The sequence below is a fragment of the Halichoerus grypus genome, chromosome 9 (assembly GCF_964656455.1).
Source record: "Halichoerus grypus chromosome 9, mHalGry1.hap1.1, whole genome shotgun sequence".
Taxonomy (NCBI): Eukaryota; Metazoa; Chordata; class Mammalia; order Carnivora; family Phocidae; genus Halichoerus; species Halichoerus grypus.
Genome location: NC_135720.1, coordinates 82134326 through 82159024, shown reverse-complemented (window position 1 = coordinate 82159024; position 24699 = coordinate 82134326). Strand labels below are relative to the sequence as shown.

Sequence of the window (24699 nt, the reverse complement as noted above, 5' to 3'; positions counted from 1 at the left end):
AGTGTCTGATACAGCCAAGCAATCTTTTCTACTTCGTGAGGGTGAAGAGAAAGCATGCCCTTAAGCATGTTTTCTCGCAAACATTCTGTCTACATGTCATTTCTGTTCTCCTAAGTGTCTATGCTTTTTAAACATACAAGCCAGATTTAGAAATCTTTTTTTTTCCTCCTTTCTTTTATCACATAATTTCCATGAAGCAGTGAACACACACTGGCCTCACTCTTTAAATTTCAAAAGAAGGACAAAATGGTAAAGGAAAATCTAGGAAAAAATAAATGAATTCCCATTTAGATCATTTAATCCCTCCCCACACACAATCGGCCGGTACATTTCCAATCACCACCTCCACTGAGGAAAACGGGGAGCAGTTGCCTTCCTCACCTCCTCAAGTGGCTTCCTTGGAGACTCCTTCTTCCCTTTCTGCCTCATAATAACTAATGGGGTCTCACCTAAAGATAGCAAAAGAGCCAAATTGCAAAGCATTAGGTGACAGAAGCCTCAACTCCTCTTAAAGTCAGTAAGGTCCATCCCTCCCCTTCCTCTCTCCTTTAACCTCTGTCTTCCAGGTCCCAGGCCCACTAGTCTCCGAAAACTTGCTGGAGATTATCAGTATAAGATCGACAAGAATACTGACAAAAAAGAAGCATTTTAGTACAATGATTTGGACAATACCCTGAACTAACGGACTTCTGTACCAACAATGGGATATTTTTTTCCAAGCAGCATAAATTACGAGCTATCAAGATTTCATGTTTGACTAATCCATGCACACGGACCTTTCATCTTCTACTAATCCTCTTTTACACTTATTTTCCAATGGCATCTTCCCTCGTGTTTTTCTCAGTCTCCCCAGTTGACATTTTTGGTGTTTCCACAAAATGCCAAGCATTGCATGGCACTTAACATTTTTTCTGATTTTTCCATATTGATGGCCCAGCTTCAGCCAGACTTTGATTATAATTTTCCGCAAAATATGATGCTTCCTGGCATGTTCTGAAATTACCTGATAATGACTGTCCATTGTGTTGACAGAAACAATTCTTGTCAAGGGGGGGTTCTATTGGGGCTGCAGCTTAACCTCTTTGTCCACATCCCTGACAGGGTATCCCTGACTGAAAAGCATGCCCACTCCTATGAGCTCTATCTCTAACAAAACCTGAGGGGTTTCTTTCACGATAGAACATAGTTCACTGTATGCCCAACTTCATTGTTAGCATCCTTCTATGCAAAAGCCAACCGAGGGTAGTTAGTAGGATTCTGAAACACACTTTTGGTCCTTCTTCACTAAGGAGTTGGTGAAAACCGTTACCTGAAGAAAGTTTCTCAATTCTGGTCCATAGGTTTCTTTTTCCTTTCGTTGTCCAGGTTCATTATCCATTCGGTCCATTATTCTTCATTCAGAGACACATCCTAGTCCTCTCCTGTGTGTCCTATACTGTTCCTGTCCCCCTAAGATCTGCTTCTTTATTCCAATGTTCCTATTAGTTTTGGGGGGGATGGAGGCCAGGGGGAGACCTCTCAATCTCTGGTTATAGACTCTAAGTGACTAAGTCCAGGCACAGCTCAGAGATATTGCAGGTTGGGTTCCAGACCACCCCCATAAAGCAAATATCACCATAAAGAGAGTCAAAGGAAATTTTTGGTTTCCCAGTGCACATAAAAGTTATATTTACACTATACTGCAGTCTATTAACTGTTCAAAAGTATTATGTCTAAAAAAAAATAGTATGCATACCTTAATTAAAAATACTTCATTGCTAAAAAATGTGAACCATCATCTGATCTTTCAGCGAATTATAATCTTGCTTGTGGAGGATCTTGCTCAATGTTGATAACTGCTGACTGATCAGGGTGGTGGTTACTGATGGTGGGGGTGGCTGGGTCAAATACTTAACTAAGACAACAATGAAGTTTGCCCCATCAATTGACTCTTCCTTTCACAGATGATTTTTCTATGGCATGAGATGCTGTTTGATGGCATTTTACCCACAGCAGAACTTTTTTTCAAAATTGCAGTCAATCCTCTCAAACTCTGCTGCTCTTATCAACTATGTTTATGCCATGTTCTAAATCCTTTGTTGTCATTTCAACAATCTTCACAGCATCTCCACCTGGAGGAGATTCCTTCTCAAGAAACCACTCTCTTTGTGCATCCATAAGAAGCAACTCCTTTTCTATTCAAGTTTGATCACGAGATTGCAGCAATTCAGTCACATTTTCAGGCTCCACTTCTAATTCTAGTTCTCTTGCTATTTCCACCACATCTGCAGCTACTTCCTCCATAGAAGTCTTGAACCTTCAATTAGTAAAAAAAAAAAAAAAAAAAAAGGCAATATCTGTGATGCACAATAAAGCAAATATGCCTATATTTATCATATTTCTGGTAAGGGTTGCTTTTTCCAATACTTTTTGTGAAACGCCTGTTCCTGGTTTTTAATCACTGAAGAAAGGTGTTTCTGTTCTGAATGGACTGGAGTTCCCCTTGGCTTTCTATTTTAATCCAGGTACGCTTTGTATTATAGAACAGAATATCTGTCCAGATTTCCCTAGGTTCTGCCCCAATGTTTGTTGTCACCCCATAGTGATAGGGAAAATCATATTTGGTTCCTACTGGTGAGGAAAATAGCTTCCTTCTTAAGATATAGGCTTTGAATGAATCCCAACTCCTTCCTTCCAGCAGAAACTAAGCTGCCAAATGACCTGAGTACAACCTTAAACCATATTTTCTTGGACTTCCACAGATGCGGGTCTTAACTGAGAAGCTCAGGGTTGTAAACCAGAGTTCTAAATTTTGTTTCACCAGCATGTCAAAGTGTGCACATGTGTACATTGGTGCTTTAAAGTGAATTGGAATGCTGTATTAATTATCTACTGATACATAACAATTTGCCCCAAACGTGGCAAGAGACCCATAATCTCAGTTTCTGCAGTCAGGAATCCCGCAGCAACTTGGTTGGGTGACTCTGGCTCAGCCTCTTATGGGGTTGCAGTCAAGCTTTTCTTGGCCACAAAAGTCATCTTAAGGCTCAACTAGGAGAGAATCTGTTTCCAGGCTCAATCGAGCATTTGCCGATGGGCCTCATTTCCTCACATCAGCCACTCCATAAGCTGCCTGAACGTCCTCTGGCTTCCCCCAAAGCTAGTAATTCAACAGAGTACATGCTCAAGAGAGGGAGAGAGTACCCAAGACAGAAGCTGAAGTCTTTTCTACCTAACCTCAGAAGTGACGTACCATCACTTCTTCCATATGCTAGTGGTCATACAGACCAAGCCTGGTGCAGTGCAGAAGGGGACAACACAAAGGGAGGGAGGTCATTGGCAACTCTCTTAGTGGCCGGCTACCATAAATGTCTTTACATTGGATATGTCTTTCAAGTCGCAGAACCCACCACTCCCTCTTGTCTTTCTAGGAATTCCAACCACCAACTCCCCATCTCTTTTACATGTTTCCATTACCTTCCTGCCTCTAAAGGTATTTGGGTTTGTGACCTCTAGACTAAACATTTCATGTCCAGTGTCCTATGTATTATATTTCAAACACACACACACACACACACACACACACACACACACACACAACCAATCATGTCCTGACCCTCAACCTTGATCCCGTTACAACTAGACTATTCTATTCCATTCTTAGTGCAACCTTTCAAAAAGTGACATTAACAAAATATTGAGCATTCCGATTAGTGTGACAAAAAAATAAAAGAAAACGAGGGAGCAGGAAATCAGCTAGTCATTAGCAAAACCACATGTTCTAACGTCTATTCCAGCACATGTTCTTTTAGAATGTGTGGCGCATCATCAGCGGCTTCAAGAGGCTGGAGAGATATTCTTGGTCACTTCAAAGAGCAGAACCAGAACCCAGTGTGCAATACCAATTTTTCCCTCAATATCATGACAGGCTAGCAATTAGAGACCTCACACTGATGGAATGGAGTCCATCACTGGAAACCTTCAGACCGAACTTGAGTGTGACCAATGTAACCATGACCTTTCATCCTCCCTGGCAATTCCAAACTGAAAAGTGGAAGATTGGGGCGGGGGGGATAGATTAGCTGAGGAACACCAGGGACTCATTTTCTGTCCTGACCCTGGTCTCATATTTCTGGATGCAAAGGGCTTCCCATGGCTTCTTCCCTCTCACCAGTCCCACTCCTTGACTTCCCTTGGTCCCTTCATATCCTGAGAAGCATGTCACGTGTGCCCCACCTATCCTTAGGAGGTGCTCCACAGTGGATCATTCACAGAATTTGGATATGCCTTCAACTGGCAGATTTCAATTCAAGTCAACAGGTATTTGGCGGGGGCCGCTGCTCAGGGCTAACATTTTCCTGGGCACCAAAGGAGCAAAATGAGTAGACATGATGAGTGCCACCTCAGAGAACTTGCCATCTGCCTGTAAGTTTTACTGCCCAGCCCCACCCCTTACAGTATTGACTGGCACCTGGGGGCCACAAAAGGCATCCTTCTCATTTTGTCAACTTCACACTTTTCAGAAATAACCTGTGGGTGACCTCTGAAATTCGCACGAAATAAGCACAAAGTTAGCCATTACACAAATCACAGGATTTAGGCCCATATTTAAGAGAAGCACTTTTCAGCTGCATGGTGATTTTTCATTCGTATATCTCAAATTATTTCCTTCAAAGGCACACTTAGTTGTCTGCTCCACAAAGAGAAACCTATATGACACAATTTTAAAATTATATTTAATCTCTTTCATGGGGTGCTCCAGTTGGTAAAGAAGAAAATAAAAGGTTAGAGGAAGGCCAGGATCCTTTCTTTGCAATGGACAGCTAACACAGGAACGAGACGAGCTAGCCAGGCTTCCTTTCTGTTGTCAGCAGTGTGAAACTCACTATATTGTTCCAAATTCCTTTCATTTTATTTTCAATGTCTAATTTTCCCCAGCTTTTCTTCTCTTGCCATCTTTTTCCTCTGTTGCCATGTACAATGCATAACAACAGTTCCTGGACTCCAAAAATACAGAAAGCTCACAAGAATATTGCCTGGGGAAAATTAATCTCTGTACCTCCAGTTACAAAGATTCATTTGCACATGAAACCCTTAATTCCCTCTGGTGAGAAATTTGCATTTTTCATTAATCTAATGCAGTAGCAACTGGTGTACCACATCATTCTGTTGGAGTTGGTGACTAATCTTTCCCAAATTGTTTTGAACCTGTGTTCCCATGATTTTGTGTTTTGGCTGAAAAATGTCACGACCTCATGTCTTTTTACATTTGTATCAGTTATCTGTTACAGCAAAACTATTCCCTCCCCCCAGATTTAGTGGCTCAAAACAGCAACCATTTATTTAGGCCGAAGTTCCGCCGGCCAGTACTTCCGTTCTTGGCTGGACTCACTGGTACATCTGTGATCAGTTACTGGGTTGCCTGTGGGGCTGACTGGCCCGAGGAGGCCTCAGCTGGGCTGACTCATCTCTGCTCCATGTGGTCTCTCAGCCTCCAGCAGGTTGGGCTGGTTCAGAGGGGTGGTGAGCTCCTGAGAGCAGTGCAAGACCAACCCACAAGGCCTATGGAGTGTCAGGCATTTTGCAGATAAGGAAATCAAGACCTAGAAAATGTAAATAACTTGCCTGTGTAGGTCAGGCTAAATGCTAAAGTTGGGATTCGAAATTGCATTTAGATATCATCCCATAGCTCTTCATATGTTCTACCATGCTGCTCAGCATGTTTTCCTTCACATAAGTCACATCACCAATAAATGAATGAATGAGGGGCGCCCTGGTGGCTCAGTCATTAAGCGTCTGCCTTCTGCTCAGGTCGTGATCCCAGGGTCTCAGGATCAAGCCCCACATCGGGCTCCCTGCTCAGCGGGAGGCCTGCTTCTCCCTCTCCCACTCCCCCTGCTTGTGTTCCCTCTCTCGCTGTGTCTCTCTCTGTCAAATAAATAAATAAAATCTTAAAAAGTAATTAATTAATTAATTAATTAATTAAAAAACACGGTATAAATCAGCTATAATTTAGTATTAGTCAAATGATTTTTTGTCCTCTATTTCAGTTAATATGGAAAATCTTCTCAAGCCATGACACTTTGTCACTGCATACACCGCATATACTCCCCCCATCCCTTCAAGTGTCAGTTAAGGTAATGCACCAGGAATTCCCTCTTTTTTTTTTTTTTTTTTCCAAAGCAACACTCAAACATTGCTATCTCTGGCCAGCCTAGTCCAACTGGCATCCAAAAGGTTTACACCTTGGCATTTCCTGACATTATCACTGCTAACCTAATAAGAATTGAAAGTTGAGAAAAAAAATTACCAGATCTATTTTGAATTCCCCAGCAGACTGGATTAATAAATAATGCAAATGTGTCGTTCTGCAGTTTGTCGGCCCATTGTCAACCATGACTGCCTTGATTGAGGTCAGGTGTCCCTGAATATGACTCAAAGAAGACAGATCTCATCCTTTTGGAGATAGGATTAAATATATTCTTTTAAGTCACTTTGTCATTGATTCAGAATGTTCCTTCCTACCATAAAGTACCATCTGTCTAAGTCTCAATCTCTTGTAATTTGACCTGGTTCAGTTATTTTCCTGAATGAGGAGGCTTTTGGAGATGATGCTGTCAGGCGCATCCCATTGCCTATCCTAGTTATCTGTGTGTGGTTGACCTTTGCTTTGCTGCTTTTTTGTTTGTTTGTTTGTTTTGCTATTATTACTTGGCTTTGCTAGGATTTTCCAAACATTTGTTCCAATAACGGCAGTCCTGCTAGACTTGACTTACTTTGTTTGATTACAAACACTTAGATGATTTGCTAGTGGAAATACAAAAGTCTGCAGAAGTAGATTTGTGTGTGTATGAATTTAAAAAAAAAATGTTTTCACAAAGCCACTTTACATCCTTATTTTCAATTGGAAAAACCCACAGTGCTTTGAGTATGGTGAGTCCTCGAGGAATTTTTTTATGAAAATTGAATTAATCCAACAGTAATTAGAAAAACCACTTTTGGAATAAAAACCAGTTTTGGGATAAGATGGGACTTATTTCAAATCCTAATTTCCCCACTAGGTTGGATGAGATGAGGCAAGTGATTTAACCTCACCGAGCTTTAGTTTATTGTCTCTCTCCCTCTCCCTCCCCTACTCCCTCTCCCCCACCCCCTCACCCCCCCTCATCAAGTAGCAGAAATAATACCTACTTAATAGAGTGTGTATGATAATGAGCTATAACAGGTGTAAAATCCTTGTACAATGCCCACCACAGAGTAGGCACTCAATAAATTGAATGGAATGTTATTATTTATTATTTCATTAATACCAATTTCTGCATTAATTTTAATTGGTTGAAGTCCTAGGCTTGATTAATTTGCATGTTTTCATCTGCCCTTCATCCAGTGCTTGGTGGCAATTCCTAGTGATGGTCAATGGAAATTTTAAAGTTCTATGTTCATACAAACTTTACTCCTTTATTCTTCAGACTGAATTTTAGGAGTCCTCCTGCTGAATTATTTATATAATCGCAGAAAGACGAAGTTATCTTTATTATACCTCATGCGATTTATTACTATTTATCCAGGAGTCATTGCCTTTATTAAAGATGACAGAAATAGTTCATTTGTTCAGAAAGAGAGGCATTGGTTTACTATATGACAATGCAGTGTGTGGCACATAATAGTTGCTTAGAAAATATTTATTAGTGAGTGAATGATAGTGAACAGATAATGAACAAATAAATGATTTCATATTTAGTTATTCAGGAGTCAACTCATTAAATCTCATTGATAAAAATTGCTTTGGGATTATAAAAAGCCACCATACAAATGAGATGCATTACTGAAGCCTAGAGCGTGATATTATTAAAAGTGCTTATTGCTGAATCCCTAAGTGCTGAGGTATTCAATAAAGGGGGTATTGAGTGATTTTTAAGAGGATAATGAAATTCCTGGGTTGCTTTATAGTTGCAATAATTTAAAAACAACCATATACTCCAGTGTTCCCATTTTGAATAAAGACAATCAATATAGTAACATATTCAAGTAAAAAGAAGAAAAGTATTTCTATATTTTTCCTTTTTACTTTATGGGCAGTTACTAAGCCACTATTATGGTGCGATCAGCAATTTTGGCAGTAGAGACCATTATTAATTGTTTTTGAAAACTCTCTGGTGCTTCATATTATCACTCAAAACAGAAAGATTCCTTTTAATTAAGTGTCAGGAACTATTCCATGAGATTTTGTCAGCATTTCTGTTAGCCAGTAAGTAAGGTTAATTGGCAATCCTTAATAGAGAATCTTAGAGAATTTCATATCATAATCAACATAATTTAAGATGCTGATAATGCGTGAGTTATCTACTCAATCAGTGTAAGTTGGATCTTTGATCTTAAAGAGAAAATGCTCAAGTGCAATAGTATCTTACATAATAGATCCCTCATTAGTGTGAATTAGTAATTCTGGATGTTACTAATTAACAAACCTCAAAACAAACAAAATAAAAACCAAATTCACCAAATCACAAGAGTGCTGGTGAGTATAGATGGTAAAGCACGGTTACATTAGTATTTTGATTGAATCCCCCAGTAATCGAGTTTCCTGGAGTTGGGGGGCCCTGTGCATAGTGTTTTACCTGCCTTGGAATAATCAACTATGTGCTACGAGTTGGTACTGAACGTTGAGATAAATAATATTTTAGGAAGTTCCTGAGAATGTAGTTTTGTGAAGAATAAGGAGATGGTGTTCTATTTCTGAGGTGATTGTAGAAAGATACAGAACTTTAAAGACAAAGAAACAAGAGTGACTCTCATTTTGCCAGCCTTTAGGTATTTGAGCTGGCCCTGAACTTGCCAGTGCTCTCCTCTTATACTCTAGGACTCATGGGAGGTGGGTGGCAGACCGTGTGCATTACTGTGTGCTGCTTCATAAGGAAGCATATGAAAAGGAAGCAGGTAAGAAACCTCAGGACAAAAAAGAGGTTTTTATCTTCATGTTAAGGAACAGTGGGTGATTTTTTTTAACATCTGAATTAGAAGTGATGGAAATGTTAAAAAAAGAAAAAAAGAAAAAAGAAATACTGAACAAGAATAAAAAATGAGGATGTGCACCAGGCAGGAAAGACTGTGTCTAGAGTACCTTTCACTCCATGGTAGAGAGCCATGAAATCAAATTAATGAGTCATGATTAGCATTTTTCTAATGAAATGAAACAAGGTGAGATGGGAAGGAATGGGGTTAAATGGGATGGAGAGGGTAGGACAGAATAGGAATTAGAATGTGTCACAAGGAGTGTTGTTTCAAGAGTCTTTTCATATTTTTTTCAAAGAATATCTATGTTGCCATAGTCATACATATACCTACTTTTAACAGTGAAATAATAAAGATTAACACAAAAGGAATCATGGACTTAATGTAAAGCATAAAACTATACAACTTTTTTTAAAAAAAAAACGTAATAGACGATCTTTAGGATTTGGAACGAAGCAAAAAGTTCTTAGATTTGACACCAAAATCATTATTCATGAAAGGAAAATTGATAAAGTGAACTTCATCCAAAAATTGAAAACTTTTGCTCTGAGAACTACCTTGTTAAGAGGATGAAAGACAAGTTGCAGAATGAGAGGAAATCTTTGCAAACCACATGTCTACAAAAGACTAGTGTCTAGAATATAGAAAGAACTCTCAAAACTCAATAGTTAGAGAAAATAATTGAATTAGAAAGTTGATGAAAGACATGAACCAAAGAGGTATACAGATGGCAGATAAACTCATGGGAAGATATTTAATGTCATTAGCCTCTAGGGAAATGCCCACTAAAACTGTAGGAGATATCGCCACACACCTATCAGAATGGCTACAATAAAGAACAGTAACAGCACCAACCTCTGGGAAGGATTTGGGATGCTGACTCACTCATACGTTGCTGATGGGAATGTAGAACATACAGTCGCTCTGGAAAACAATTTGGTTGTTTCTTATGAAACTAAACATGCAGCTACTATATGACCAAGTAACTGTACGCCTGGCATTTTTCCCAAAAAACTGAAAACTTATGTTCATATAAAACCTCCAGTGAATGTTCGTTGCAGTTTTATTCATAATAACCCAAAACTGAAAACAACCTAGATATTCTTCAACAAACTATAGAATACTATTCAGAAACGAAGGTGAACAAACTGTTGGTATACACAACAACTTGGATGAATCTTGAAGGAATTACGCTGAGTAAAATAAAACAAAACTCCCAAAAGATCACAGACTATATGATTTCTATAACATTCCTGAAATGATAAAATTAATGGAGATCAGATCAGTGGTTGCCAGGGGTCATGACTACAGAGTGGGAGGGAAGGGGGTGTGGTGGAAAAGGACAATGTGAGGACTCTGCAGTGATGGAAAGGTTCCCTATCTTGACTATGTCAATGTTAATATCACAGTTGCAATATTGTACTATAGCTTTGCAAGATATTACCATTGGGGGAATCTGAAAAAAAGGTACACAGGAACTCTGTACTATTTCCTACAACTGCATATAAATCTACAATTACAAATCTAAACTTGTGATTACAATTTATAAAGTTGGAAGTTAAAAATAATAACTATGGTCAAATAATCTCAGCCCTTTATGAAAGAATATGATGGCTCCCTGCTCAGCGTTTCCAACTCTACCCCCACACCTCTGTTCCAGAAGCAACTCTTTCTATTTTTTGGCTGGTTCTTCTGAGGTTTATAAATTTCCATATGTTTGATAGTAGGTGTATATAACTAACTTCTGATTAATCAGTTTTGAACATTCTCTGTTTACTCCCAATTCTAGTAAATGAAGATTTAGCTCTTTTTTTTTTTTTTTTCTCTATTTCTCTTCTGCAGATCCTCCCATCCTTCCAGTCTAGGTTTTGTAATTTTTTTTGTTTTCATTTTTATCTTTTTATTTTTTGGTTTTTAATTTTTCGATAAGTCAAAATTCAGCGTCTACATGATGTGTATGTGTTATATTGTACTACAGTTGTTTCTTACTTTTTGCTTTCCCTGTAGTAAGTAAATGTTCTTCCCACATCTTCCAGTAATCTCTCAATAAAATTTTCCACAGGATCAATTTCATCAGATAAATGATCAATTCCACTGTGACTTTTCTTGGAGAATTCATCCTGGAATCCTCCATTCTCCTTGCTAAGCTGACGGTTCTCAAGCCTGCTGCACAGCCATTATCTTTTGAATTTCTTTTGATTTTTTTCTAGATCAAATTCCCAGTTTATGGGGTCTCATGTTCATGTCTTTCTGAATTTACTCTCATTTCAGATAATAAAACTCTAATAGTTTTTCAGGTAAAAAGGGGGTGTGATGACGGAAGGCATGATGCTAACAGCTGTCAGCATTCCTGTCCCTTGTCCTACCTGGACGGATGACCGTCACCCGGCGCACTGTGATCACACGGGAATTTTCCTTCACCATCATCCTGTGACTCCTGCTCTTGGTTTACTTTCCTATTTTGATGAGGTACACCAAACAGTACATTCTTGAGAAAGAAAGCAAGGAAAGAAAAAAAAAATGGTTTGACTTCTCATGTCTGAAAATGGCTTTTTTTTTTTTTTCCATCCCCATGCTGTTTGATAGTTTGCTTGGTATAGAATTTTAGGCTGGAAATAAGGTCCCTTCAGAATTTTGAAAACTATGCACCCCTTTGTGCTTCTTTTCAGCATTGTTAAGCCTAAAGCCATTCTGATTTTTGTATGTGACCAGTGGTGTGTGGTTTTTTATCTTCACTAGCTGGTAGAATCCACTTTTCGTCCCCAGTGTTCTGAATTTTCATAATGATATTTTTTTGGTATGGGTATATTTTTAGCCACTATAGTAGATTCTCAAGGGGTCATTTCAAACTGATGATTCATGATCTTCTGTTCTAGAATATTTGTTTGTTTGTTTTTAATGATCTTCTCCCTTCATTTTCTCTGTTGTCTGTTACGGAAATCCATAAGCTGTGCCTGTGGACTGGCCTTCTGATTATCTTCTTTCCTCTCTCGTTTTCCATCTCTTTATCTTTTTGCTGAGAGAGAGAGAGCATAAGCAGGAGGGGCAACTCTAGGAGTTCATGGTCCAACCTCTTAGTGAGATTTTTATTTCTGCTGTCGCTGCTAAGGTTCTTTGTTGCTGTTGTTGTTTACTGTGTCTCTTTATCCTAGCTTCCTACTTTTGTTTCATAGTCTCTTACCTTATGTCTGTAAAGATATTAATGACGGTGTTTGGAAATTTTTTTTCTTAGTTTGTTTCCTTCTAGTTGATTTCTGGTCTTTATCTTTGGGAAAATTTCTTCAGATATTTAGTAAATCGTGCATGTCTCTTCGTAATGACGTGTGGAAGATGACGAGTGTGACTAGAATTTCTAAGCATCTGGTTGGGGCTGATCCCCTTTGATCTTCACCATGGGTTGACCTGGGTTTGCCATTTCTTGGGGAATATCTAGTGTCAGTACCTTTAGCTCTTTTCTTGGGCTGATCTCATTCTGCCAAGAATACCTATCCAAACTGCCATCTGGAGGATAAAGGTCCTGCTGCCAGTGGGTTTTCAAAGTTCAGGCTGTATATGGTCACTTGATGGCCGGGTTTGGGGTATAGTACCCCTTCTTCAACTGTGCCTGATGAGCCCTTGTCCAAAGGCTTCCAGTCAGGCTCCTGCTGGAAAAGGAGAAGAGCATATGCCCGAGGGTATGGGGCAGATTGCACACAACCTTCCTTATCTTAGTTATTCCCAGAGATACCTAGTGCTGCCAATTCCTGAGCCTTTTGAGTTTTCTGAAGTGTAAATTTTGTTATTTCTCAGCTTTTCCCAGTGTTGGCATAGGGTTTTCTCTCTGGTATCAGCTAGTCAGTTACCTAACTTGTCCATCTGCTTTCCCACTTCCAAAATTATGTTGTTGCTGCCTCCTCTTCTGTTCCTTTTATGGGCTTATGTCTTTTTAAAAATAATCTCATCACTATAGCTTTAGTGGGTTTTTGAGGGATCAAGATTAAACTTGTATGTTCAATCTACCATCTTAACCCTGAAGGGAATGGGAATGTCTGTCTTAATTGTGTGTGTATGTGCATGTGCGTGTGTGTGCGTGTGTGTGCATGTACATGCATGCGCTCGATCACAACATTAAGTGTATTTCTCTTTTTTTAAAAGATTTTATTTATTTATTTGTCAGAGAGAAAGCAGAAGCAGGGGGAGCGGCAGGCAGAGGGAGAAGCAAGCTTCCCGCTGAGCAGGGAGCCCGATGCGGGACGCAATCCCAGGACCTGGGATCATGACCTGAGCCGAAGGCAGATGCTTAATGGACTGAGCCACCCAGGCGCCCCTTAAGTGTATTGCTTATTGTGGTTAGAAATAAAAAAAGATTGGAAACCACTGCTAGGCAATGCCAACAACAAAGTGGTCAAGTCCAGTCAAAGGTTAACTGTATTTTCTCTTTATTATGAAAATCTTCCATGGAGCTAAGGGAGTTTTAAAGGCATATAGGGCCATGTTTTCAGAATGTGATACTCACAGGATACTCTAGATATAACTCTCTTTAGGAGGCGGCAGTGGGGGGGGCGGGGAGACAAGCTGCACTTCCTCTGGTAGTGTATTTGAATGTACCTCTTCATTTCTGTTATGGGTACTAGAACTATTCTGGGTCCCAAATTTTCTGTTTCATGTCAAGAATGTCATAATGCCAAAATAAAATAAAATACACAGAAAGCACAGCTAAATTATGTAATCTTCCATTGTGCTAGCAAGATTTGCTATATAAATTGCATCTACTCTGGTTAAAAAAATACACAGGAAAATGCAATTGCTTGTTCAAAATATTAAAGTTAGATCTTTAACTAGAACATTGCCTTAAAAATTCAAGAGGATATTTTATTTTGAAATCAATGTATGCTGCAGATGTGTATACTTGGACTTTTTTTCAATAAAAAGAAATTTTGGGGTTTTCAGAACTTTTTCAAATACTATAGCATTTTAATTCAACAGCCTAGAAAAAAAATAATGGGAATATATTCGCAGATGCATGAAAAATTTCCTTGTAACATTATTTTTTATTTCTATGGGAATTCAGTGAGATGGTTTCTGAATCCTTAATAAAAACTCATTTTTAAGTTATTTACTCCAAACCTCCTAAAATTCAGAATTGAGTAAACACTGGTCACATGACTGAAATTTCACAATCTGTCCCTACAATATTAGCAAAATAAGATACTGGGAGAAGCACGAAGGAGTGAATATCCAAAAGTGACATATGAAGGTACACTATGTCTCACTGTAATATAGTTACATTTCCACTAATGTCACATCGTTCCTGAAGAGAAAAGTAAGTCTGGATTGCCTTCTTTATTATATTAGTATGGATGATTCAGATAGCTAGAGAGCGATCCCTCTTGCTTATTGTACTGATGTTAAAAGTTTTTCCATTATTTACTAATTACAGAATTAGTAAATTAGTAAAAACTAATTGCAGAATTAGACCCCGGAATTTAAAGTGGACTTACATGCTGCATTCCACCTAAAAATAAAAGTGCAGTGTGTGATATTCACTCAACAAATATTCTCTGAGTTCTACTCTAGAAGTTATTCCTTCTTTTACTTGAAACTTATTTTGTCTCTTAAATATTTTCATGGACCCCTGAGAAAAATTCTATTTTATTTTATTTTTTAAAGTATAGTTGGGGTGTCTGGGTCGCACAGTCTGTTGAGCATTCGACTCAGTGTGGGGTCAGGTCATGATCTCAGGGTTTTAAGATCAAGCCCCGCATCGGGCTCCACACTGAGCATGGAGTCTGCTTGAGATTCTCTCTCCCTGTCTCTCTGCCCCTCCTGCTCATGCTCTTTCTCTCTCAAATAACTAAATAAATCTTTAAAAAAAATAAAAAGTATAGTTGACACACAATGTTACATTAGTTTCAGGTGTACAACATAGTGCTTCCTGTTGGTATTTTGATAGGGATTGCATTAAATCTGTAGATTGCTTTGGGTAGTGTGAACATTTTAACAATATTTGTAACATTTTAACAATATTTGTTCTTCCAATACATGAGCATTTAATGTCTTTCCATTTGTTTGTGTCATCTTCAATTTCTTTCATCAATTTTATCGTTTTCAGAGGACAGATCTTTCACCTCCTTGGTTAAGTTTATTCCTAAGTATTTTATTATTTTTGGAGCAACTTTTTTTTGTCTGAATGCTGGGCCTAGGACTTCCAGTACTATGTTGAATAAAAGTGGTTAAGAGTGGACACCCTCATCTTGTTCCTTATCTTGAGAATTTTTTTTAAAGGTTTTATTTATTTATTTGACACAGCGAGAGAGGGAACACAAGCAGGGGGAGTGGGAGAGGGAGAAGCAGGCTTCCTGCCGAGCAGGGAGCCTGATGTGGGGCTCCATCCCAGGACCCTGGGACCCTGAGCTGAAGGCAGACGCTTAACAACTGAGCCACCCAGACGCCCCTTGTTCCTTATCTGAAAAAAAAAACACTATTTTAAAATCCTGTAAAAATTAAACATTATGAGGAAATATTGGATTTTTTTTTTTACAGTAGGATCTCAAAGTATACCTAGTAATAAAAAATCACACAAAAAAAGGGAAAAAACTACCGTATAAAAGAAAACAAGGAGGCCAAAATCCAGAGGTTAGTTAGTAAGTTCTACTTACTATACTATCAGTAAGATCCATAGCTGGAGTAGAAGGGGGACCTCTCTTACCTTGATGGTTCTCTTATTAAATATTAGCACCTTGCTCCTTTAGGTATTTGAGATACATCAGAGAACAAGATCCTGGTCTTTGTAGATTTTACATTCTAGTAGGGAAAACAAATAATAAACACCAACAAGTAAATTGTTTGTATATTAGAGGGTGAATGCTGTGGAAAAAGGAGAGAAAGGTGAGGAGGCACAAATTGGCGAAGTAGGGAGGTAAGTAACCTTGCATACGGTGGTCCGGGTAGTTCTAAAGAACCAATACTGAGCAGAGACCCAAGGCAGCTCCAGAGCCTCCAGGCTCTCCAGAGAGGAGTCCTCAAAGATAGCCCTAAGGAGGGGTGCCTGGCTGCTTTAAGGAGCAACTGGGAGGGCTGGCACAGAGAAGGGAAGCCTGGAGGGAAAAGAGCCACGGGAAAAATGATGGGAAATGAGGACGGACAGGAAGTGGGGGAAGGACAGACATACAGGGCCTTGTAGCCCTAGTAAAGACTTGGGCTTTTACCCTGGAAAAAATGGGGAGCCATTGAAGACTTGCACACAGAAAGACATGATCTCAATTTTCAAAGGATTGCTCTGCCCTTAATAATCCTGTATCTTAGGCAGGTGATTTAACCTTGCTGAGCTACAGTTTCTTCATCTGTGAAATGAGCATAGCATTTCCAAACTGGCAGCATTCTATTTTAAGTTACAGTTTGTATTTGTAAACCACTTTGCATCAGGGATTGAACGAATTACAACTATTATTAATAAAATAAAGGGCCCATGCCTCCAGGCCACAAAAGTGCTCAAGGCAAAGGCCCTGAATTCATCCATCTCTGAACACAAAGTTGAGAGACTGGGGCCATCACGACCTCTCAGCTGACAACTTCTTCAGTGAAGACACTTGTCTCTCAACTTAGGAAGATGATTCACCAAGTAAACAAGAACACAGTGAAGTGCCGTCTACCCAACCACAAAGTTTTAAAATCCTAAATCCAGACATTATTGAACAAGGACTACTGTCATGGGGCCTGAGGGAAAGACTTCGTGAAGCAAACATTCATTGAGTGTCTCCTCTGCACCAGGAAGTGTTTTAGGGGCAGGAGGTACATGGATGAGAAGATACATGGTAGACAGATACATAAATGAAAAGACATGGTCCCTGCCCTCAGAGAGTTTACTGTCTAGCAAGGACAGGAGCTTGTAAACAACCAAGTATAATACTATGTAATAACAGTCATAGAGGGGCGCCTGGGTGGCTCAGTCGGTTGAGCGTCTGCCTTAGGCTCAGGTCATGATCCCAGGGTCCTGGGATGGAGCCCTGCATCTGGCTCCTTGCTCAGCGGGGAACCTGTTTCTCTCCCTCCCTCTCCCTCTCCCCCCACCCTGCTCATGCTCTCTCTCTCTCTCAAATAAATAAAAATAAAATCTTTTTTAAAAAAATAACAGTCATAGAGATATGTGTTCACAGTAGGGGAAGACAGGGCTGAGTCAGTGTTGGGGATCAGGCTGCATTTCATGGAAGTGGTAAACTCTTGAAGGGCTTGTAATTGCAGAGCTGGATCTGAGACGCTAAGCTTTGTCAGGCTTCCCTCTATAGCTCATCTTCTTTGCTTTGGGTAACTCAAAATATCGATAATTGCTAAACTTCAAAATAAAATTCTAGCTTTCAAAATGGCACAAAACTTATATGCGTGCTGAAATGTAAATGGTTTGTTCTGAATATTCTGATGTTCTCCACATGGGGAAGAGGGCACCTGCTTTTGTGGTGCCCTACACATAATCTAATGTATCAACTGCAAATTCAGCAGACAGCCAACCAAAAAAAAGGAGAGGAGAGTGGGTGGGGGTGTATAGACAGTTCCCTTGGAGAGAGTATCCAAAGCTAATGATGCCTAAGTAGCACCTCGAGAAACTCTTGGTAGTCTGGTACAGCTGGAGCACGGGATGGAAAGGCTATAATGAGGTGAGGTTGAATGAGGACCTCTGAGCTATCTGAATAAAGTTCCCTCACAGGGCAACCAGAGATGTCCTACTTGCCATCTGGGTTGAGAAATTGACTTTGACATTAAATATCAGATAATGCAGAGGAAAAGAGTGGAAGGGAATAGGCCAACATTTAATAGGATTTCCCTCAGGATGTTAAAACTATAAACAAATTATTCTCATTCTTTATAATTTAATTTAAAATTCGAAGTTTCTATAGCGAGTATATATTACTATTATAATAAGAGAAAAACAAAGTTTAAAAAAGCATTTGAAAAAAACATCTAGAACAAAATATATATTATCTGGAGTATTTTTCTGGGTTCCTTATTAGTACCTTGAGAACCCAGTACATCTTGTTGATGACTTAGCAGCATCTAACACAGAACAGAAAAAAAGGCTGTAGCCAAGGACATGCTGAAATGAAATCACGCTACTCCAGCAAGGCCCAAGCAGTTATTCTAAACTCTAGTTGGATTAAAGGAATTGCCTTTGGACTAGCACATGGCTAAAATGGAATCTCTAATTTTAGGATGATATTTAAGGTGTTGGGAAATGATCATGGTGAAGGGTAATTGAAATACAACCAGCCACAGAAGGAAGAAACCCTTGGAAAACAAATTATAATTCATAACAGAATGTAATAAATAAGTTATCATCACCATTAATAGTGGTCATTTTAATGTGTGTTCCCCATAGCATAATGGAATAGAATCATAGTGTGCTTTGTTTAAACTCCCAAAATAAAAATGTATTATGAACTTCTAGCCCTTTTACACTTTTACTGTAAGAATTACATTATAATAATGGTTTCCTTTAAGTTCTGGAACTTGGGAAGATTTTTTTTCTTCACTCTCATTGTTTTTCTATTTTTCAAATACTCTATTTCAAAAGGTATATAATATTTTTGTGATAGAAAAGCATCTTTAAATTCCCTATGGAATTTTAAAAGTGATACAAATCATTTATAATTTCATACCCAGTACAGCTAATTTTATTTTTATATATTCTGTTCTGGCTAGTTTTCTTTTTATATATCATTGTACACAGTTATAATCAACATGAATATTTCATTTCATATTTTAATTTTACTGAACATTTAAAAACACATACTTTCATATTATTATATACTACTCATAATTATCTTTTTCGTAGCTATGTAGTACACCATCATGGTCAAATAATATAATTTACTGTAATTTATAGTTTCCTCCTTTGGGACATTGAAATTTCTACAACTATTTCTCTATAATGGGCAATAATGCAGTTAACATTATTGCATTAAGCTACCTTTATTTCCTTTTTGAAATTATTTTCCAAAGAAAACTTCTCTGGTGTAAAATTATAAGATCACTGATTATAAAATTTTGTCCAATTTACATCGTCACTAGCAATGCTAAAGTATATCAGATTCACCTCTGATTTTGTTAGTTTTAGCTATTATTAGTTAGTTAATTTTGTTAGTATTAGCTATTATTCTTTTGTTAATTAAATTGGTATAAGTCCATACTTTCACATAACTCTAATTTATATTTTTTTATTTCTAGTTAGGTTGAACAGTTTCCTGCCGTTTTTTGATACTAACAGTCTCTTCTGATAGACTTATTTATACATTTGTATTTTGGATTGTGATCCATTCAAATAGGCTCCTTACTCATTATAAATATTAAGCCTCTTTCTATCTTTCCATTTTCTTCCCAATCAAGCATTTTTCTTTGCATTGTAATTTAGTTATTTTAGGTAGTAACATTCTCTGTATTCATGATCAAACTGTCAGCTGTCTCCTTTATAGTTTCTTCTACTGACCCAAACATCAGGACATTATCATTCCTCTACAGACAGAACAAATGTTTTCTGCTACGTTTTGACAATTTGATTTTATTTTGATCTATGAACATGTAAGCTTCTTGTGCATAAAAACAGTAGTGACTCCTTTCAAAGAGAACAGTGCCAAGGCCTGTAAAGAGTGGGGTTTCAGGGACACCTGGGTGGCTCAGTCAGTTAAGCGACTGACTCTTGGATTTGGCTGAGGTCATGATCTCAGGGTTGTGAGATTGAGCCCCACTTGGGGCTTGGTGCTCAGCAGGGAGTCTGCTTGAGATTCTCTGCCTCTCCTCTGCCCTTGCTCCTTGCTCTCTCTCCCAAATAAATAAATAAAATCGTTGGGGCGCCTGGGTGGCTCAGTCATTAAGCATCTGCATTCGGCTCAGGTCATGGTCCCAGGGTCCTGGGATCGAGCCCTGCATCAGGCTCCCTGCTCCCTGGGAAGCCTGCTTCTCCCTCTCCCACTCCCCCTGCTTGTGTTCCCTCTCTCGCTGTGTCTCTCTCTGTCAAATAAATAAATAAAATCTTAAATAAATAAATAAATAAATAAATAAAATCTTTTTAAAAAGAGGGGGGTTCAGATAGCCGAGGAATAAAACAAGAACTGGGATTCTGAAAGCTGAGTAAAAAGATGAAATCTTGCTCCCATATCACAGATTTGGCAACGGGTATTTTTAAATTCTTTCTCTTTGTTTTTTTTTAATGATGCAATCATTTCCTCTTGCCTTGTGAAGCACCTGTATTGTCTAAATTGTCCCCATGCACTAGTGGTCTAGGGGGAAACATGGAGAATTAGTCCACACCCGATGGCAGATTAGTCAGACATCCTTCTCAGCTCTGGCTGAGAGAAACCATGCAATGTCATTTTTTGGCCTGGGTCCCAGCCCTCAGTTTCTTCATGTTACTGATCCTGAAGCTGTTCTTTGTATTGAGGTTTTTTTTAACACTCCCCCGCTGATTCTAACATGCAGGCAAGGTAGAAAACCATTGTAATCATTTCATCAAGAAATATAAAAAGAAATCTAATCCGTAAGAGGAGATGATCAAGAGAAAGAACTAGAAACCACTTATTTTTTCATAACTACCTGCATCTTGATGGCAGAATTTCATAGTAGGAACAGAAAAACGGTCTTTGGACATAGCAGAAGTTTCCAGAATGTTCTTTACTTCCTCTCTCTTCATCATCTAAGGTTCACATGGTCTTTTCCAAACACTGAAATAGATTTTCCAAAATGTGGGAGAACAAAGTATTTGAAAGCAAGTTTTGAATACTGCTAATTAATAGGAAACAGGAGAGGGTCGGGAGAGGTAAAGGTTGTATTTTAAGCTTCTTTTTTCTCCAGGCACAGATCTTGCACTGGGGCAGGCTCACCACACCTGGCAGGATTGTCCACAGGGAGCAGGACTTTGGGGAGCATCTCACCCTGTTGGCATCTTGCTTTTCATGATTAGCTTTTGTGCAGACCGATGTTCACATGAGCTTATATACCCATAACCCACATCTCCCAAAATGCAAGGGCAGAGAGCCACCCTTGGCTGAAAATGTAGCCCCACCCAGGTGTCTTAAAATTCACTAAGGGTTTTAAGCCTCTGGGAATCATGTGAAAGACATTTAATGTGTTATTAACCTCCCTGGAAAGAAAAAGGACATCTCAAGATAGTTATGAAGGAGAAAGACAGCATTTTCCCCATTTTTGTGGCTTTGAAATAAGGAGAAAAATTTCCTAACTCAGCCCTTGCTTCAATATATGCCAGCAAAGATGTATTTCCTATTCATTTGTTCTGACCAAACCCACAAAAAATATTTTTTAAAGACTGAGAACTTAATTTATCCCTTCAACAATCAAGTTATTAATGGTATAATAATATTCCACAGTAAGGTGCATTTGGATATGATACAGTCGGTACCTAACTCCAATCTCCTGTCCAGCCTGTTCCTAAACAGAATGGCTAGGCTGAAGCTCCTATTGGGGTACAGGAAGGACAGGGGTGAGGCAGAGTAGCACTGGGCTGGAAGGAAACTGTCTGATAATCATTTGGAATGTTCCCAGTTTCATTGACAGTCAGTGTGAACATTATGGTTTCACTATCTTTACATTTGTGCTTATTGTGACAGTACACACCTGCTGATAAAGTTTTCCATTAACTTCATAATTAAAGGACCCTGTATTTTATGCTATTCAATTGTTTTGGACACACATCATAGTGTTATGGTTGCTTATATGGTATTTTCAAGTAGATAAGTCATTGGTACAGGCATTGAAGGATCCGCCTTCCCTGTAAACTCTCCAGTGTTCCCCAGTTTTCTGAGATAAAAAAAAAAAAAAATGGGACTGTAGTTGAAGCTCCTTTCACTAGAATTCAGATGAGGGAAAGTAGTCACGTGCCTCTTTTCTGAAGGGCAGCATAAAATACTTTTGCGAATGGGGCACCTGGGTGGCATAGTCAGTTAAGCATCTGACTCTTGATTTTGGCTCAGGTCATGATCTTAGGGTCGTGAGATCAAGCCCCATGTCGGGCATGCACTCAGTGTGGAGTCTGCTTCAGATTCTCTCTCCCTCTGCCTTTCCCCTTTGTGCTCTCGCTCTCTCGCTCTCTAAAATAAACAAATAAATCTTTTTAAAAAAATTACTTTTGTGAGTTCTGTACCAGGAATCCTGATAAGTGCGTTATTTGATATTTCCTGTAGGGAGCTAACATTTGGGTATCTCAGAGGGTTCCATAATGGCACCTGGTGATCATCCAGCCTATACTTGAGCCCCCTGCATCTCTCACCCCACACACACCCCCCTCACAACTCCAGGATATGTGTATTTCCAGGTCTCCTTTAGGGTATGCACTGGCTTAGCACATGGCCATGGTGACCACATTCCCCCCCCGAATATGATTCTATCTCAGTGTTTGGGGTCACTTCACCGGAGACCATGAAGGCAGCTGCACAGCCACATGGATGCAAATGTAATGCAAGAGAAGCGAATCCAAATGGCAACAGGGAGAAGAAAGACAAATCTGCAAGGAGGCAGAAGGGAGACTCAGAGTCAGGCAGAATTTAATAGTGCAGCTCCAAAGCAACGGCCTAGATTTAAATTCTGCTTCTGTCACTTACTCTTCATTTGTCCTTGAGCAAGTTTCTTAGCTTTCTGTGCCTCACTTTCATAATCTGTAAAATAGGGGGTGATAATACATACCTCTTGTGGGGCTTGAAGCAATTAAAGTTCTTGGCACATAATTAGATTTCCCCAGAAAGCACTTATTACTATTATTGTCGTCATCATTATTGTCCTTGAGTAAAGATTTGGAAACGATGGAGAGAAGTTTTCCCAATTGTGTTCGTTTCCTAGGAATGCCATAACAGATGACCACCCACTGGGTGGCTTGAAACAACAGAAATTTATTCTCTCCCAGTTCAAGAAATCAGGGTATCTTCAGGTGTCACCAGGATTGGTTCCTTCTGGAGTCTCTGAGGGAGAAAGCATCCCATGCTTCTCTCAGCTTCTGGTGGTTGCCCAAAATTCTTGGTGTTCTTGCCTTGTAGATGCCTCAGTCCAGTCTCCACTTCCATCTTCTCTTTGTTTCCTATACTTTCTCCTTTTCTATCTTAGAAGGACACTTCCATTGGATTGAGGGCCCACCCTAATCCAGTATGGTCTCATCTTGAACCTTACCTTAATTACATCTGCAAAGACCCTTATTCCAAATAAGGTCATATTCTGATGTTCCAAGTGGACATGAATTTGAGGGCAATACTAGTCCGCCTATTCCACCAACTGAAAGCCCAGGTTAGGATCAAATCAGAGGAAGAAATTGCCAACAGCTCCTGGAAGAATGTCGTCTAACCTTCGTCATGTTGTGCACTAAAAGGGCTCTGTTGCGTAGGTGGTCAATCAACTGAAATGGGCCAGCTCCCCTCAAGCGCATCACTGAGTCAGAACCAAGTGTCAGCCAGAGTCAACATGTGTACTCTCCTTTAAACGGTGGCAGACTTCTCTGGAGAGAAGCTGGACATACCCAGCAGGGCTAGGCAGCGCGCGCAGCCAGCCCTTTCCCCTGCTCTCTCCTGACACGTTGCATGGCACTGCTGAACCCTGAAGGCATTCTGACCCTGGGTGATGCAATGTAAGAGCCTCGGGGAACTGGATTTTAGTAACACGCTCTGCAACTCACTCGCTCCACTGACCACCTGTGTGGCCTCAGGTAAGATACTTACCTTCTCTGAGCCTCAGTTTTGGCTTCTAAAAACCAGGCATAATATCACCACTAACTTGTAGAGTGGCTCTAAGTAAGAAAACTAACATCGGCAGAAGCTTCCCTTAAATGCCTTCCTGGCATAAATTTCAGTGAGTGGTTGCTGTTATTTTCATCACTGTGAGGTGGTGGCCCCGTCTCTCCCTCTTACGAGGCTTGAGGGTAAGAAGGCCCAAAGGACCATGCAGCAGAGCTGTGAAGACCCATCTACGTCTCTTCCCATCCCACTCCTTCCGCTCTTGGCACACAGTAGACTGAACAACCACACAGTAAATAGCTTCACTAAATGACGCCCCAGCTGCAGTCCAAATATAAGCACGGCTTCAGTGAATGGACTTCTAATAGCCTTTCAGGATTTTGAACCCAACCAAGACAACTCATGACACATTCTCTTCTTTTCATGGCTTAGCCAAGGAACACTGGGCCAAGCAAAGACAACAAAAAGCAGTGCTAGTGCTTTAGTGTATCTCCACATTGAAAGAGGCTTAAATACTATTTGGAGGCTACATACTTCATCTCTCATGAGTGTGTTTTTATTACTGTATTTACTTGATTACCAAGGTAATTTATATTCATTGTAGGAATTTTAGAACATACAGCCAAGCAAAAAGAATAAAATTATTGCTAATCCCAGATAGATATCTATCCCAGATAGATAGATTTTTAAAAAAATAATAAATTGTGACGTTTCTCAGTCGTTGGCCTTCAACTCATTTTAATAGCTTCCTAATATTCCATTATATAAACATACCAGTATTTATTTAATCCATCCCCCATTCCAGAAATTTTAACTTGTTTTCAATATCTTGTTGCCGAAAACAAAGCTGCAATGATATGAGTTTATTCCTTATTAATTTTATAAATCTTTATTAATTTGGTATTTATTATCACCCTTCCCCCTTCTCCAAACTTTGCAATTAACCCAAAAATTAATTTCCTTGGTTTATTAGGAACCGATTTTATTGTCCAATCTGAAAATCTTCTCAGCT

At 39.3% G+C, this 24699-nt stretch overlaps 1 protein-coding gene across 4 annotated transcripts in view; it reads left to right on the top strand.

The window, feature by feature from the left end:
* Positions 1–24699, top strand: part of KCNQ5 (potassium voltage-gated channel subfamily Q member 5) — a 501939-nt gene that overhangs the window by 448806 nt on the left and 28434 nt on the right. The window lies entirely within an intron of this gene.